The sequence below is a fragment of the Maylandia zebra genome, linkage group LG2, assembly GCF_041146795.1.
Source record: "Maylandia zebra isolate NMK-2024a linkage group LG2, Mzebra_GT3a, whole genome shotgun sequence".
NCBI lineage: Eukaryota > Metazoa > Chordata > Actinopteri > Cichliformes > Cichlidae > Maylandia > Maylandia zebra.
Genome location: NC_135168.1, coordinates 43,162,304 through 43,180,020, shown reverse-complemented (window position 1 = coordinate 43,180,020; position 17,717 = coordinate 43,162,304). Strand labels below are relative to the sequence as shown.

The 17,717-nt window shown below is 40.4% G+C and overlaps 1 protein-coding gene across 5 annotated transcripts in view; it reads right to left on the bottom strand.

Annotated features, from left to right (window-relative positions):
* mid2 (midline 2) overlaps nucleotides 1-17,717 on the bottom strand; it is a 174,696-nt gene that overhangs the window by 90,604 nt on the left and 66,375 nt on the right. The gene's annotated exons all lie outside the window — the stretch shown is intronic.

The following is a 17,717-nucleotide window of genomic DNA, read 5'->3' as shown; positions in this document are numbered from 1 at the left end:
TGGCCTTAAAATCACTGACATGAGAAATCACTAATAACCGCCATCCCTCTCTTCCCCCATGGCTCTCTGTCCTTAAAAAGAAACAAGGCAGGCAGCGTGAAACTGCAGCATTAAACCATGCAACCTCAGGAAGCCGGCAGTGACAATTTCACTGAGCAAGGTTGTTCCTAATAGACTGCCCTCGTCTCCCCCTGTGGTGTTCTGCAGGTTGTAACTAATTATGATGCTCTAAAACACGCTATGAAGAAAGGTCAGGAATCACAAGGGAGACCAAGTAAGATCTAGACAGATCTACCTTAGTCTTCCTCCAACAATGCAAAAAAAAGGGAGAATGTGTTGTGAATGAAACTCATGAGCACGAGTGTTGACAATAAGCGCTTATCAGTAGTTTCATTGAGTAACGGTGCATTCCGCCTGCTGTTTTTCCTAGAATTCCAGGCTTAATAACTATCACTTGACAAAAGTGACTTTAAGCACAGCCTGCCAAACAGCCTTTTTGAAGCACTGACGGCTCTTTGTCGATTCAAACAATGTTATTTGAAACATGGGGGAATATTTTTTAAAGCCTCATAGATGGTTTGGCACAGTGTAAACGGCAAAAGCTTTACAAAGTATTACACATCCCGTTTGACAAATAAAAGTAGGAGTTCCTCACGTGAGAGATACTAAACCAAGCCGACTGTATTGAAACAATTACATGAATATAAATAAGTTGTTGATGCAAGTTCATGTTCTAAAAGCATGCATTGTGATAAGTGCATTTGTTATGAATGCAACCAGTTAAGCTTGAATGCAGAGGGAAAATAAAGTTCACAGCTTCCTGTCAAAGCATGTTGAATCGAGGAGTGACCTGTGGCCACCCCGGCCCACATGTAACAACATCAATGTGCAAAGACTCTGTTCTAACTTGGTAGGGTTCAATTAGTATAATTTCTACAGAATTGTAAAATTATGAACCATGCGTAATCTCTGGAAATGGCAAAATAGAACAGCTGAAGATGAGCCAAAAAAACAAAAACAAAACAAACTGAAAAAGGGAGCTCAAAGGCTTAAACTCGTTTGCACTCCCGAAAGTCTCCACCTCTTCTGCGGCACCAGAAACAATGCCCCAACACTGAGCTGCGTTGAAAGCAAACATGATTTAAGCAGTTGTTGCAGTGCCTGGGAAAGGCACTCAGATGAAGAAAGCAGTTATATGCATGCAGCTGCTTTGTTACAAAATTCATTATCTGGAAAAGAAATAAATAACTACCCTCAGCCAATCATGCAGATATTATGCTGATAAAAGGCAAAGGGCATTGTGCTTGTGTGCGAATAAGTTGAGCGTGTATGGGAAAATACATTTCAGGTATGAGTCTCTGAGTATGCTGTAGTTACATGTGTACATGCACCTAATATCCTCCTGCAATATTTCACCTTGGCTGTTATTTATCAGGTACTGTATGAGGTTGTTATCGCATCGCCCAGCCGTATCTGGTATAAAGAAAAAGCATGTTTAGCAGCGAGGCACCACTGAGTGCACCAACATAATGTTTGGCTTTGTCATGCCAACAGCAGAACAAATTTATCTCCAGCGTATCAGGTTGATAACAAAAAAGGTAGATTACTGGAAATATCTAGAGAAATGGGATGTAGGGAGAAGGTTATGCAGTGAGGCAAGGACAATTTCCAACTTCCAGAACCTGTTGATGGCAGTGAAGGTTGCTGGCCTCAAATGACAAATGGGACATAAGTCTTTAGCTTTGACGCTATATATAACAGCCAGTTACAAATCACAGCTGACCTTTTTATTTATGATTTGATAGAAATATTAAATATACAAGTTTTACTGCTTTCTACTAGTAATCTTAATTCAGAATAGTTGTAAATAAATTTAAAAGCAGATTAGTTCTGAGAACAGACACGGGGTAAGCAACAGATCAGCTGCACTGACTGTTTCAGTGGTATAAATCAACATCAGGAAACATCAGGGTGCAAACATTCATTAAGTGGCTCTGCACAGACATGCACAGATGATCAGTCACAGCAGATCATCTGCCTCCATCTCGCCATGTACCTAGCATGCACTTCTGTCACACTGTCCTCCTTCACTACACCTCAAACCTCCTCTGAGATCTTTCTCTTTTCCTCCTGGCTGACAGCTCCATATTCTGCATCTTCTTCATCCAGTGTATCCACTATCCCTCCTCTGCACATGTCCAAACCCTCTCAGCCTTACCTCTGTACTTTGTCTCCAAACTGCTCAACCTGAGCCGTCACACTCATTTCTAATCTTGTCCATCCTGCTCACCCCCAGTGAAATTCTTAACACCTTCTACTCGGCCCGCTCAGATTTTGCCTCCTGTCTTATCATATATCAGTATTATCATTAGTAGTAGTATATAATCAATCAGGATAGCTGTTACTGCATTTCATCCTTTTTCATCAGTAGTATTTGACAAATTAAACTAAGGAGAAGTCACACAACAGGCACGGTTCCTTTCTCACTGAAATAAACTACAAGTCACTCTGCAAAGATGCTTTAGGAATGTAAATCTGTCAAGAGAGCTGTATAATAACTAACAAAAGAAAATTGGTTTTCAGATACTAATCAATACTAACAGCAAATCGGATTAGATACTCATTTGCAACAGTATTGAAACCAACAGTGTTGCCTTCGCCTCCTCCAGATGATACAGTTTCACACTTCACCACTGCAGACAAGCAGGCACAAGTAGTAATAAAATGATAATGATAATGCGGGAGCAGCAAACGTTATCAGTCTTGCCTGTCGGTAACATTAATGGATGGTTTTCACTTAACCGGACAAACATTTGTATGTATCTAAAAAGTGCTATGCTCTCTTAAAATCCCATTCTAAAGCTGAGAAAAGTCTACCAGCAACTAGAGAGAAGAGGCACTTGCTAAATCTGATTTGATCAGCAACAAAATCTACTGCCGAGTCACCAGAATCAGTCAGACAGCATTATCTAATTTTTACTTAAAAAAAGCCTCTTAATTCTTTTTATTCTTTTCCCCTTTTTTTGGTATAAAAATATTGCGTATTGCACATGTTCCTGGGCATCAGTTTCGACTTTGAAATTCTAGCACCGTGACATCCATAAAACAGAGTCTGAACCCTCAATTATTGAGCACATCAGATCGCATATGAGTGCATGACCATTAAACTGCGTATTTTATCAACATTTAATTCAACTGTTGACTGAATCAGCAGTGTCACTTTATTCCCTGGGACAGAGCTCAGCAGTGTTCCTTATGCTGATGCTAATGTGACTGTGTTTAACGGAGCATGGTGTTATAATTAACACCAAGCTTTAACACACCATCAACAGCCCCATTAAGCTTTAGCTATGTCACTCTGGGGAAACAATGCTGGCTATGATGGGAGTCTCTAAGGGACTCAATTCCTAGCCTCATGGTAAATGCGGCTGCTCTGCAGACAGGCTGGCATACACACACACACACACACACACACACACACACACACACACACACACACACACACACACACACACACACACACACACACACACACACACACACACACAAAATCATAAGCACACACAGCCAGAGCTCCACATTTACAAGCACAAACTCTCTCTGTCTTGTTGTCTCTCTTCATCTGCCATTCTTGTTAAGGTGAAGTGTCCCATCTGGAAGGATAACACAAACCTGTTAGGCACTTATCCTGATCTACTACAGTGCGTGTTGTAGCAAAATCTTTTAGTCTTGCTCAGAGCTTTTATTAATGAAGTGAACGAAAAAGAGAAAAAAGAAAAAATGGATGCAACTGATGACTCATTAATCTGCCTAGAGAGATCATTTGATTTAGTATGTGTTTAAAGGCAGACTGAATTTTTCATCTACATATACGTAAAACCTGTTCCCACGCATTCAGATCCAGCGTTCATGTGGGAGAAGACATAACCTGAAAGAAATGCCCCAAAATAGCAACCACTGACATCACGCTCGCTTTATGTCGCGTCATAATCTGACACTAAAACAACAAAGGAGGCTGTTTATTTAAAAGCGCAGGTTTCACACATCAGTATGGAGAGATGACACTTGTGGAACAAAGATGATTATCCTTGTACAAACAATTTACTGGTAAAAACTAAATTGCTCCCCCGTGAACTGTAGCAGCACAGCTGCAGAGCCAAAACGGGAGCTTAATGGACACTTGATGATGATGGAACGAAGGGGTAATAGATAAAAACAATCACCACACGTAGACCTTTCCCCTAAGGGCAAAAATGCATATCCACTGCAGCGCTTATAAAGACACAAAGGAAAGGCGCGAGCGAGACAGATGCTAGACATCTATCAAACACTTTCTTTGAGAATGAGAGCAGAATGAGAGACAGATGTGGACACCACAGACGAGCGGTCGTTATTATGTTTATAACGACGCTACTTTCTGGTGTCATTCAAATCTAGCAGAGCGTCACCTCCTTGCAAATATGGAGAGAAAACATGCTAATGACAGATGCAATCAAACATATATTATTTATATATATATATATATATATATATATATATATATATATATATATATATATATATATATATATATATATAAATCATAATAAGATGCTCTTCTAGCTCTCGGTTCCTACTCCAGTGCAAGCTGCTTTCACTGATGCAACTGACACACTGTGACAATCTGCAGTGAATCGCCACTTTTCATTGTCAGATTGACAGTGTTTACAAAACCCGCACACCCCCACACAATCCCCCACCTGCACTCCCGCTACTCTCTGTACTATAAGTGTCCCTTGAATCTATCTATCACCAGAGGCTGTTGATCACAGGCTTATCGCAGCGAAAGGAAGCGGAGCAGAAAAATCACATGGTTGAGGTTTGAGGCTCCAGAGAGCAAGACAGCAGTAAACAACAACACCAGGGGTTCAGCGGTCTTCCTTTTGGAAGGGCTTTAGAAAACACATCGTGAGACACTGGCATGTTTATCCCCGTGGGATGCTGGAGAAAAAAAAAGAAAAAAGAAAAGAAACCCACAACATGTGCATGGCAACAATGCTGTCACATCACAAAAAACTTTCCTAATGATTAGAAATGGTTCTCAAAACCCTTTTGCTAATCGCTTATACTGCTTGGAAAAAGAGTAGGAGGGAGAAAAGTTCAAGCTCACTGCAAAGTGGAGGAGGGTGAATAGTTTGATAAGTTACCCATTTGAATTGCATTAGAAGGCTTAGAGTTATATATTATCGTGTGTGGCTGCTTTGACAGACAGGTGGGTGCCTTCGACACGGCATTCTCGGCATCAGCTCGGCTAATCTGACTCAATGACCTGGACCTTTCACCTGTGTTTGTGGTATTAGTGCCTTTTATGGCATTTTAATGCAGCTAGATGATAAATAATGTTTTTGTCTGTGATTCAGTCCACCCAAGAAAATTATACTTTAGTTTTGGAAGGAAAATGAAGAAGGAAAATAGCTTAAACGTGGCACAACAAGGTGGAAGCTTGATCTCTCTCTCTCTCTGGCTCTGCATAGTGCCTTTCTCACGTCAACAAGGACATTTCATTCATGACTTTTACGGCGTAACCAAATGTCACGCCTGGAGCCAACACGCGTGTTTTTACAGAGAATGACTGGCCTGTTTGTGCGGTGCTAAATCACAAAGCCCCACACACTTTGGCGAGGCTGCACAAATCAGCAGGACGGAAAACAGTAACCCAACATAACACGGCTGTATGACTGCTTTCATTAGTGGCAGTGTTAACAAACACAACTCTCAGGCCCTTCCCATGGCATTTACCATAATCACCTCAGCTAAGCATTTAAACCAAAACGAAACAGGACTTTGTTTGAGTAGATTCAGTGGAATTCAGTTGCATTAGTGGACTGAAATCCTGACATTTTAGTGGGCAATTAATTTTAACAGGGTTAAAAAATACCCCACGCATAAGACACATGTCACGACCGGTTACTGATGACTTGTGCCAGAAATCAAGAGACTTATTCATTATTTTAGAAAAAGGAAATACGGCAGCTCCAAATGTAAGAGCCCTCAAGTTGACCTGAACACACCAAAACTGTACATATGATTATATAAGTGGGATCAAGCAACACATGCCATGTGCTTCAGTGAGCTTCTTCTTGGGATAATAATAAATATTTAGACCATCAAGTCCAGCCTTCATTTTTATCATGTTTTCATCCCTTCTTCTTCTGACTCTCACTCTTCCGCCCACCTCCACAGGCTCAGTTTTTCCTCTCTTCCTCCCTTTCATTCCTGCTTTTTCCTCTCTGCAGCAGACCTCAGGAGCAGGCCGGTTTCATCAAACATGTGATTCCTATTCATAGAATGTAAACAGTAATCCAGCCAAGCTGGTGTTTCCATTTCACATTCAGTACAGTTGAGCAGACGGACTTAAACTTAACCCCCTCACTGCTACAGCTGAGACAGCAACGACTCCAGAACAAAATAAATCTACGTCACTTCTCTGTGGGTCTATCCATCCCGACTGGTAAACGTGTTCAGCAAGGAGCCTACATCCACAAAGTGAATACTACACAGCAATTATTTTAATCTCAAAATTTGGCTCAAATGCAAAACCAATATTTTTTATTTGAATCACTTTTTAATTGCTTATCAAGCACCTGACAGGCCTCAAATTCAGCCAGCACAGGGCACCAGTAAGGGCAGTAGCTCACTGCCAGTTAACTTTTCCCATTCCCAGTTTACCAATGTTAGTCCTTTGTTTGAGGAAAATATGCCTGGGACTCAGAGAAGAGGTTATCACAGTTCACCTCACTAACCCTCAGCGGATCTTGTGGAAACTCATTATTAATACTTTATGGAATAAGTCATAATAGTGCCAGCATTTCAGCATAAATTAAGCCGGTAGCATTGAAAAACGGTGTTTAGCTTAGTTATTAATGTGCTTAATGGCATCCAAATTAAGTTGCAGACATTGGTATAATTTGTCATTAGTAACAGCATATACTAATAGCATGTACTGCAGATATAGAACATTTGTCAACACAGCATGTCTTTGTGTGTAGAAGAGGAAGAAATAGGGCTAAAAGGTGAAAATGCGGTATGTTTTTTAATGCAATTTAACTGTTATTTTTCATTTCCTGTTCTTATACACTTTTATCAAACTATTTTATTATCTTTCTTTAGGATTTGTCATTTGTTCACCTACCTGTAGGACAGAGGAATCGGTAGAGCCTGAAACACGCATCGTTAGATTGTAATGTATGGGGTACTTTGACGGACTAGAATAGTCCCATAATGTTAGGAATAAGACACAGGGATACCACAGCCAAATGTTCTTTGCTGGTGTTGTCACAGTCGGGGAATTTGTCATAGTGCTACTGAAGAAGCTAAAACAAGCTTGCATTTTAATCCAAAACATAATCTTTTCCTAAATCCAATCGGTAAGTTTTTTGACCTAAGCCTAACCAGACACGAGTCCTAGATGGGACACAAACACTTGTATTCTGGAATAAAGTCCATTAGTTTAGGCCACTACTACACCATCTGTCTCCTAACGTGGTGTACTTTGTCAATCAGATGCTACACTGAAGTATCAGTGTTTGACTAGTGTTTGTTTTATCCATATGGTAAAATGCTGGTTAATGTTGACTGGCCTGGGTGCACATGTTTCAGCAGCACTCATTTTCATTACCATATTTGTTTTGCTGTCAGCGGTGCTGATGAGGGCTCTATTGTGTGAAGGACATTTACTGATGCAAGACACTGAAAATAAAACAAACAATCAACTCTTGTGAAGTCCAAGCCTGAGCCAGACTTGCTAATTGGTTTAATGTATTTATACATGAAAGCAGACTGAAATGAGATTTTCACAGAGTTGTGACAGTGAATAGAGCACACCTCCTATCCTTAACTCTCTGCTTAATACTTCTGCCTGTTACAGCTTGGCAGCCTGTGGGTAATAAAGTTAATAGTGTCAGACGTCGTCTCATCAGCTCTCCGAGGCTCTTTTGCTGTGGTAGAGAGCCTTATCAGGCCTCAACACAACACTGGAGCAACCAGGCCCCTGCCTCTCTTCATGCTGCTTCCATTATTCATGTGCATTTGCCCAGGTGAGAACAAACCCAAGGATCAGAAGTTGGCAGAACAGCTTATTAGATATTTAGACGCAGTGGCATGTGGTGAGAGCAAAGACGAAATAGAGAGAGGGAACAGAGATACCACTAACAGTCAACAAAAGCAGAAATATAATAAGTAAGCAGGGTTCAATCCACTCGCAAGTGTTTATGTTGTTAACGACTGACCTTGACAATCAGGCTCATGAGGCAAGAAGCTGGTCTGTCTTATCCTCACTGTGTTATTTAGTTTCAGTACCCTCTTCTCCCCACCTTACTTTAAAAAAACAAAAGTTTTAAATTCTGAAATATACTTTCTTCTCATTTTCAAAGCCAGTTCCCTGGAAACACTGCGAAGGGTTCTGTTTTATCTTTTAGGACTTACCAGCAATCCACAATAATGAATATCTTGGAGTGAAACAATGCCCCATACATGCATTCGTGAAACAAAAATGACGCAAAACGAGTGAATGATTCATAGGCACACAATGCAGAATCCAAGGAAATCTATTGTTCTTCCAAGTTTGTCTGCTAGAAAGCAAACAAACTTGCCTCCGCTGACACTTGACACCAATTCTTCTTCAATTTTTCTATATTTTTATTTGACTCTGTGCGTGTGTATATATGTGCGCAACAGCACAGTGCCAAGTTAATGGCTAACCTTTTACTGGAATTTTCTATAAATATGGTAATTTACTTCACACCGTGTGAAAAAGCAATCTACGCACCACATAAGCGACACTCTGAGTTTGTGAAAAGAGGATCTTTTATGCTGGAAATTGCATTCTTGGCCCCTGTATACCTATATGAGACTGGAAAAACTGTCAAGAAAACAATAGGCCTCTGTATGAAGATTGACGATATATTTGTGAAAAGTTTTCCCATTGTGAAAACAGCTGACAGCTTAAAGCGCATGCTATTTGTGCTCTAAATGAGAAGGATAAGCGATCCGTAAGGTGCCGGCCACTTTATCAACATCTTGTCAAGCTATACCAGTAAATGATGTTATCCGTGCTGTTGTTATTGATTCTAGTAGTCAGATACCCAGGTCAATAAGTCCTGACAGCTTATATGACAGCTTTTGTTCTTAAGAAATCTCTCTAAGGGGAAAAAAATTATACTAATACGCTGTCCTATTGAACTACAATGGATTTGACTACTTGAAAATCACAGTTGGAGCTGCTCTCCTCTTCAAAGTAGTAATTTTGCAAGATAAAAACCAACATTTTTCAGGAGGAGAATAAACTATACCCTTGCAGCTACAGCTACAGATTCTGGAAGTGTGTCATGATAAGACTGAGATAAAGAAACACAAAGCTCCAAACACAAAATGCCTTTCTGGTGAATGTGTGTGTCCTTGTGGTTATGTGTTGCCACATGTGCATGCAGTTTCCTAAATCTGCTGAGACCAGCAGCTGGTGTTCGGTCTTTCAGGCTGTTTGTGGAGCCTGCAAACAGAAGGAAATACATTTATACGCTTGATTCAAAAGGCAGTACAGATTAGAGCAGGGCGATATGGCCAAAAATATTTATCACGATATATATTTGAAAATTTGCGATAACGATATAACCGACGATATAATTGATGCGAGACAAAATACAACTCCACAACATTACTAGCGCAAAAAGACAACCTTCCATTTATTTTCACTTAAACAAGAAGCTGGTTTTTATGTACATTAAAGCTTTATAAAAATGTAACAGTGCAAATGCAAATTCCTTGCTGAAAGTTTAACCAAAAGGCATTTCCAGTAGAAATGGGCTGACATATCCTGAGCATAACCATGTATAATATCCACTGAAGTTAAAAAGAGGTGCTTTGCAACATTAAACTGCAGTGTGCAGTACGTATTTTTCGGACCATAAGGTGCACGGGATTATAAGGCACATTAAGCGAAACAAAGCAGTCAGATAAATCAAACTTTATTAAACTCATTCTTCTTGCTTCCTCCACTTCTGTACCATTGATTCATTAATGTTGAATTCTCTGGCAGCGGCTCTATTCCCATGTTGTTGCAGTATATTAATGACTAACCTCGTATTGTGGATGGATTATCTCAGTTGTTCTCCTGACTGAAGTTTGGTCCGTTTACAGCATCCTGCCATGCGATTGCATTTGTCTCTAACCATGAAGAACCTTCACGTTAACTTTTATAAGTGGAAAAGTGTTAGTGTTCGTCCTCCAGCTTCACTGTTTATGTTATGCTAACATAGCTGTGTCGCTAGCGATCACGTAGCACATCATTATATACCAGCTAGCCCAACTTCAGTAACCCTACAAACGTCACTGCTGTTTAGTTTCCTGTCTTCATTTATGTTGGAAGTGATAGCAGAGCTGTACGTTTGAATTTTTTCAGAAATCTCTCAGTCAGAACGTGCTATATCATGCTTAGGTAACTAGCGAAACTAGCGAGCTAACTTCCGCTAGCTTCCTGCTAACTTCTAACTCCGTTAAATGTAATAACTTTTGTTTTCATGGATGCCTGGAAGTTAAACTTTATAGTTACACCTGGTAAAGCAGCAATGCTGATCGTTTTATTAAAGATGAAAGAATTTAGACAGTTTTTAACTCTAAGTGATGCTGCAGTGTTGTTTGACCTGAAGCATACGGAGTTTAGGACCCAGATTACTCCCAGATTTAAGAGCATCTTAGTCCGACAAATATGACAATAACAACGGCCGCTTGCATGTTCTGCAAAAAAATGTGCTTTGTTGTGTATCTGACGGACAAACACCAAACCAGTTCCACATCACTGAAGTTGCACCATTTTTACAAACCAATTCTGGTTCATCTGTTTCACTCAACAATCGGCCATGTGCGTATGAAAACAAAGGCACTGCGCATGCGCGTTTTACTCCCATTCTATCGCGATATTTCATTTTCCTATCGTTGCCTAACATTATACCGGTATTACCGTGAACGGTATAATATGGCCCAGCCCTAGTACAGATTGAAGACCTGTTGGAGTTATCTCAGCTGAAACATCTGTAACCCCATCACTTACAGACAGAGCAACTAACCTTTTTTTAAGGATCACTCTTTCTTTCTTTCTTTCTTTCTTTCTTCCTTCCTCCAGTCTCAGTTAGGTGGATGGAAAAAACAGTGTGAAATGGCAAATAGAATGAAGTGCCACCTTTAATGCGACACTGCACGCTGCACTTTGGAGGGCCCTGTTTTCCCAGATGTGCATAAGCTGCATTTATCTAAATGCAAACGGGAAGTTTTTCATGACAGTTAAACTGAGTTACAGTGAGAACAGACTGCGTGAGTCACTTTAGTTCAAAGTCCGTACATTCCCCCAAAACATAATGCATCCTGGAGGGCCATTTGCCAGTTCTACTGTAGTAGATGGTCTCATTAATAAACCAGGAGGTGTCTGTAAAGTGTTACTAGGATGTTCAGTTATTCATGGTTGCTGGGTGTGAGGGAGAAAGAAATATGAACTACAGAAGTGAACCAAAAAATATGAAAAAAAAAAAAAAAAAAAAAAAAACACCCCACAGTGAGGTCAAAAGAAATCAGAACAAAAATAAATCACTCACTCAGAATGAAAACAAAAAGAGCAATAAAGACGGAGAATGGAGAAGGGAGGAGAGGTGGGAGACCTTGCCATGACTGTGACCCCAGGGAGGGGGTTCCTGTCCTCTATCACGCTCTACAAAGTCAGAAGCTTCTATTTATACAGCACTGTAATGTTTGGCATTTCCTTCGAGGGGGAGGTGAATATGAGCCATTGTTTTCCTTGGCTGCCATTCGATTGGCTCAGCATGCTCCATGCATTGAAATGTCAGCAGCTTATAGCTCTATTTGTTTGATTAGCTCTATTTATCACTGATAAGTGATCATTTGTTCATTCTCAAGATGGGAAATCTTATTATTGTTAAGGGTGAAAAGACATGCTGATTGATAGCACAATGAATGAGCCCTGACAGCCGCTTGATAAATTTAGTTTCCTTAATCTCTTGTGAAATATTTATGGGAAGTGTTGTAGGCTGCCAATGTGTATATCACAGCACAACTGTCAAAAGACAGATCTGAGCTCGCTGATTGCAGGAGTACCAACAATGATGTTGCAATGATATGCAACATATAATCATTGCAAACTCACTCGCAGTGCAGAGTAGTCACTCTCAAACTTAAGCAGTCAACTTTGCTCGCAAGAAGGGAAATACTAACACTGGGATTCCGACCTGATCTCACAGAAAGAAAACGGATGTTCAGGAATGTGTGACAGCACTCAAATCTCACATTTACCTCCACCTTACCCTTCCTGGTTTTTAATGAAACCTTAGTAAAACTCCTGGCGAGACTAATGGCTCACTAACTATGTAGCCCGACTGATTTATCACTGGTCCGATATTAACGGCCGCCATTAGCTATTTTGTAAGTATCTGCATTTATAATGACAGATAAAAGAAAACGTTAAAAAAAGACATGGAAAAAACACCCTTCAATCTTGCTATGGGTGTTGACATTCAACAGTTTTTCTAACAAAGGGCAACCTGCAACTTCCTCGTTGCTCCTGGAATGCTACAAACAGCGCAATCTGAGCATCCTGGCAGAGCGTAAACAAGGAAATAAATACTGACACGTAAGAAATGCTTTGTGTTTCTCAAAGAAAAAAAAAAGAAGAAGATATGCTGGCTGATACATCAGATTTTTATACTGGCAAATATAGTAATGGTCTTAAAAATTCTACATTGATCAGGCTCTAATACTGTGCAGATTTTGCAAAAATGAGATCTTAAATAGCTTTATTATAAAAATACAAACACATCTGCTGTGCCAGAACACATTTAAAAACATTAGGTCAGACTCTATAAAAGTCTGTACTATCAATTAGAATAAATAGAAATGAGCCTCGTCTTTCCTGTTGGTTGGACTTGCCTGAGCTAAGATGGAGTTAGTGCTCTAAAGCATTCCGAGTAACTAGTTTGTGAAAACAAAACAACATTCCCTCCTCAGTGTGGCCCCACGAGCAGAGCTGACACAAATCAATAGGTATTTTGTTAAACAATAGCTTTGCCGGCATTTTAAAAAAAGCCAGTCCCCAGGGCACTGCAAACCCACACAAAATAATTGGGAAAGTTAACAATAGCCACTGCTATACCAACACGGAACTGAACCTATGGCCAGGACACTTAAAAATCAGTCAAATAAAATTCCCACTTATAATTATGCTGGCTGTATGTTCAGCTGCAGTGAAGTAACTAGCAGTTTGTAAATAAACCCTTCCCTGCAAACAGTGACAGATAATCTCTTGCAGAGGTTCTAAAGAGCATCAATCATTCCTAAAGAAGTCGTTTAAGTAGGAGGGTGTTCCTTAAAAGCACCTGCTGGGCAGATCACTGTGTATGATAGAATTATGTACGTGTCTATATGTGAGTGCATGAGTCAGTCGTGTTTTTTTCCTCCCTCCTCTAACCCCCTTAACTTTTTGTCTTTGCTCTTTGATCTGTACAGCTACGAACCCTCCCCAGAAACCCCCAAATAACCTCGCGGCTCAAAAATCTTTTTTCACGCCTCCTCCTGTTTACACCTACCTTCTTGATCTTTCTCTTTATAGTTATTCCCTCTCTCCGCCTGCATTTCCATTTCCAATCCCTCTATTTTTATCACAGCGGCATCCGGGCTTGTGCTGCAGAGATTATAGTGTTCATTATTGCAAGCAACACACCTGAGTTAAATGGCCACGAAGTGAAGAGCGCAAGGATTTGTGTTACAAGTTTCCAGAACAATTGGAACAGTTTGAAACAACTTCCAATGCAATGGCACCTGAAACAGTTGCTGTAAAGTTAAGAAAAAAAAATCAAAAGAAAACCAGAAGAACTTTCAAGAACTAGTATCTAGTAACAAATATCTTCCATAATCTACTATAACAGAAAAAAAGACCCAGAAAATCTTCAAAGCATTTTGTTCACATATGACTTTTAACTCCCCCCAGCTCATGTCATTCCCCGGGCAGAAGTCTACACCTTCACAATATCCATAGTTTCTGCTTCCAACAGACAGGAGGTGTGGAACACTTTACCCAATAGACAGGCCTCTTGGGTGGACAGCATGACGTCAGAACTGGGCCCAGATTCTGGATCCTGCTGCCAGCAGGTGAGATCATAGGAAACATCTGTACCAACATAGGCAGCTGACTGTTAACTAGTGTGGATGAAAATTGGCCGCCTCCTCCTCAGCTGTTCTCAGCTGAGCTCTCCTTTTCCAGTTTTGATCTGGTGTTTCTTACACACAGATCAGGTCAACACGACAGGTCACAGTCCCACCCTTGTTTTGTTTAGTCTGCACCACCATGCAACTATATGTAATCTGTAATGTATAAATACAGCACTTGCTTATATCAGAATGTCATTAGTGTTAGTTGAAAAGGTTTGCATTCCTGTTAAGTGACACAGAGACAGAAAAAAATACAAGCATGGACATTGCCAACAGAAAGAGGAATATAAAGACGGGACTTGGCACTTCATGTTACGTACTGCATATAGAATTTGGCACAATACATGTTTACATGTGCGAGCAGCCAGAGGTTTAAGTTCTCTCACCACTCAAGACTTGTTTTGCCCATATTTTCAAGTTTAACTCAAAAGCTCGTAAGCTCAATCTGTTAGCTCTGAGATATTAGTCTGTAAATCATCCACTAAGGCTCGGTTATAGATGAAACGCTTGGAGGTTGGACAAGTCAGTAAAGTATGGGCTGGAGCTCACATAATGATAAGGATGGACAATATATTTGAACTGAAGCTCTGATGGGTTCTTGAATGCAAACTAATTAACATCTATGATGCCTCCCGCCACAGCATATATACTGATGCTTGCCAGACCAGAGTTAACAAAATGAAGACAGTGGAGTGGAGCACTGAACAGCAGCACACAAGCACACAATTCAGCACTTTACAGAAGTGTGCCCAACACTTGTAGCCACAATTTTGTGATTATGTAACCTTCTATATAGTCATTTTTGTTTCAACAGCACAGTGCACTGTTTTAGATTACCAAGGCTTTTTTCCCCGTGCTAGCACTGCAATACAGAAGCTCCTCTGCCTGTGTTAAGATATAATGTTAACAAAACTATAGTAGAGCACATAGATGGCGCCGCAGGACTTTCATGCTAGCACAAGAATAAAACGGCATTTTGGCCGGGAGAAGAAAGTTAAGCAATGTGGTGCCATGCATGAGTACTCTTTGCTGATCTACATGCAGAGCAAATATATCTGGGAGACAAGCTATGCCTCCCTTGGCAGGGACCTTCATTGCACTGAGTGCACTGAAGAGATCAAAGGAGTCTGGAGACAAAGACAGGAGGCAATCTGTCACACCATACATCCATCCATGCGATGTAGGTCTCAACTCCAAGATTTATTCCGCAGATCAATACTATATCACACAGAAACTATTTTCTTTAATGAATGATCCGCAGTCAGACTTGGCAATCTTTTAGTCTCACTCGGTCCCTCTACTCTTTACAACTAATTACCACCACCTTCACATATGCATGGTTAATTTCAATCCCCATCGCCCTCACTGTAGCTACAACTACACAAGTGAGTAATTTTTCCACAAGATTTATCTGGCCTTTGACCAATATGAATAATGTGAAGAAACTGAACAGCTGTACAGTGGGAGAGAGGCAAAGAAAGAACTAGAAATTCTTTGCAACACACATCTTTTTTTGTTATCATTTGATATACAATGATCAACAGCATGCTTCTCTTCTAAAACAATGGGCAGCAGGCCCTGCTAGTTTTGACACTTTCCATTTAACATAGGTGCTTGTTGCAGATTCCTGTGGTTTTGTTAATGGCACCCTGAAGTGCATTTGATGCTGTGATTATGCTTACTTCAGTGCTACCAACCCATCACTTTTGCACCCATCACAAAAGCATATCCTCTAGGGTGTTATTACTAGTGCAAAATGAACACGCAAAAAGACCTTTAAAAAATCGTAAAGCAATAACTGAAATATATAGCAGGCTATTTAAACCTAAACCTTGTCTGCCTCTACATTAGCCCCAACATTTGTCAATACAAAACTGTTTTCTCAGCTCATTTACTGCGCATATGTGCAAAAACAACACAGCTGAAGGTAGAAACTCAGGAGCACACAGTTTATTAAGCGGGCCATGTCTGCTCGCTAAGATGATTCATTTGAACTGTTTTAGAGAATTAGAGGAATTGCTGTGTTCTAGATTTGTTGCAGAAAGCTGGAACGCTGAAGGGAACAAGAGAGCAGAGGGGATTTTAAAACATCCCAAGTTCAGATGCATGGCTTCACTCCGTATATCCCTCGACTGCACAAAGCTGGCCACCTCTGTGCAGACGCACAAAATGGTACAAGCTACCACTTACTGTCTGTCATGTAGTTCAGATGAAGTTATGTGCTTTAAGGTATATTACTGGCAGCTATACCAACTTCAGATTAACAGGTGGGCTAATTCAAAATCTGATCAAGGTGATCGGGGCTTGACATGCAACTGCTGCAATCTCGAAAATCAAAGGAGACCTAACAGGGCTCATTCTAAACTGATGAACACAAATCTGGTCTCCAATGATTTTTACAGCTTTAGTGACTTTAAAGAAATACCATATAACTCACAAATCACTTGAAATGAAATGAAAAAATGGCCAGAGGACAATCAGAAGTATTTTAGAAATTCAGCACATTAGGAAGTAAGAACAAAGAGAAACACGTCTACTGCTTTATTCTTATATTAAGTGAACTAACCCTCAGCATTGCAGGGGAGGCTCTGGTACCAATATTGTCCATATTTTTTGGCAGCAGCAATGTCGAGCTTTTTCAAATCCAAGACATGACCGTTACACGACCTAATCCATTAAACCTTGTTGAATGAATCACGCTTGCTGCATCTCCCTTGATCCATTAAATTTAATCTTACAACATGCATCACTGGACAACAAGGCTTCTTTAAATCTACCACCTTTCTTTTAATTCTTTTGGCTGCCCACAGTGAATAGACAGAAATGTATACACAACAGCCTAAGCAAAAGAAGCTGATAGAAAGTAAAGCAGGCATAACAGTGAGCTTTGTGATGTAGGTTCCCGTACCGACAGGGAACAACACCCACTTTTTCCTCTGAGATAGAAAGAGTTAGAAGGGGAGAGAAATAATAAGAAGGGAAGGGAGGAAGGAAGAGGGGGAGGGTGATAAAGTGAGAAACAGGAAAACAATCCTAAAGATAGAAAATCAGTCAGGAAAGTGAACACATGGCATTTGAGAGTGTAACTAGCAGCCAGGAGCATTAACTGCATTCTTGTCTGTTTGAGATGGAAGCGTACATGAGTATGCTGATGTGTAATCAGTCTGATGAGCCATGTTGTCTAATGGCAGGAGACAGTCAGCGCCAAGGGTTTAAGAGAAAAAAAAAAAGAACTGGGAAAACTTCTGCTAGAGGAATTGCAAAAGCCTGATTGGGTTTCAGCTTTTAGTCCACCCTATTGTGGTTTTGCTTCACGCAAACTGGTGGCATAGGCACAGAGAGGGTGAGTGGAGAGGCAGTGAGTAGCAATCTGGAAAGCAGGATTTGAGATTTAGCACGGAGGGACTGATTCGAGTAAAGGTTGAAGAAAAACAACGCAAACTACTACAGACGTATGACCTGACAGGCACCTA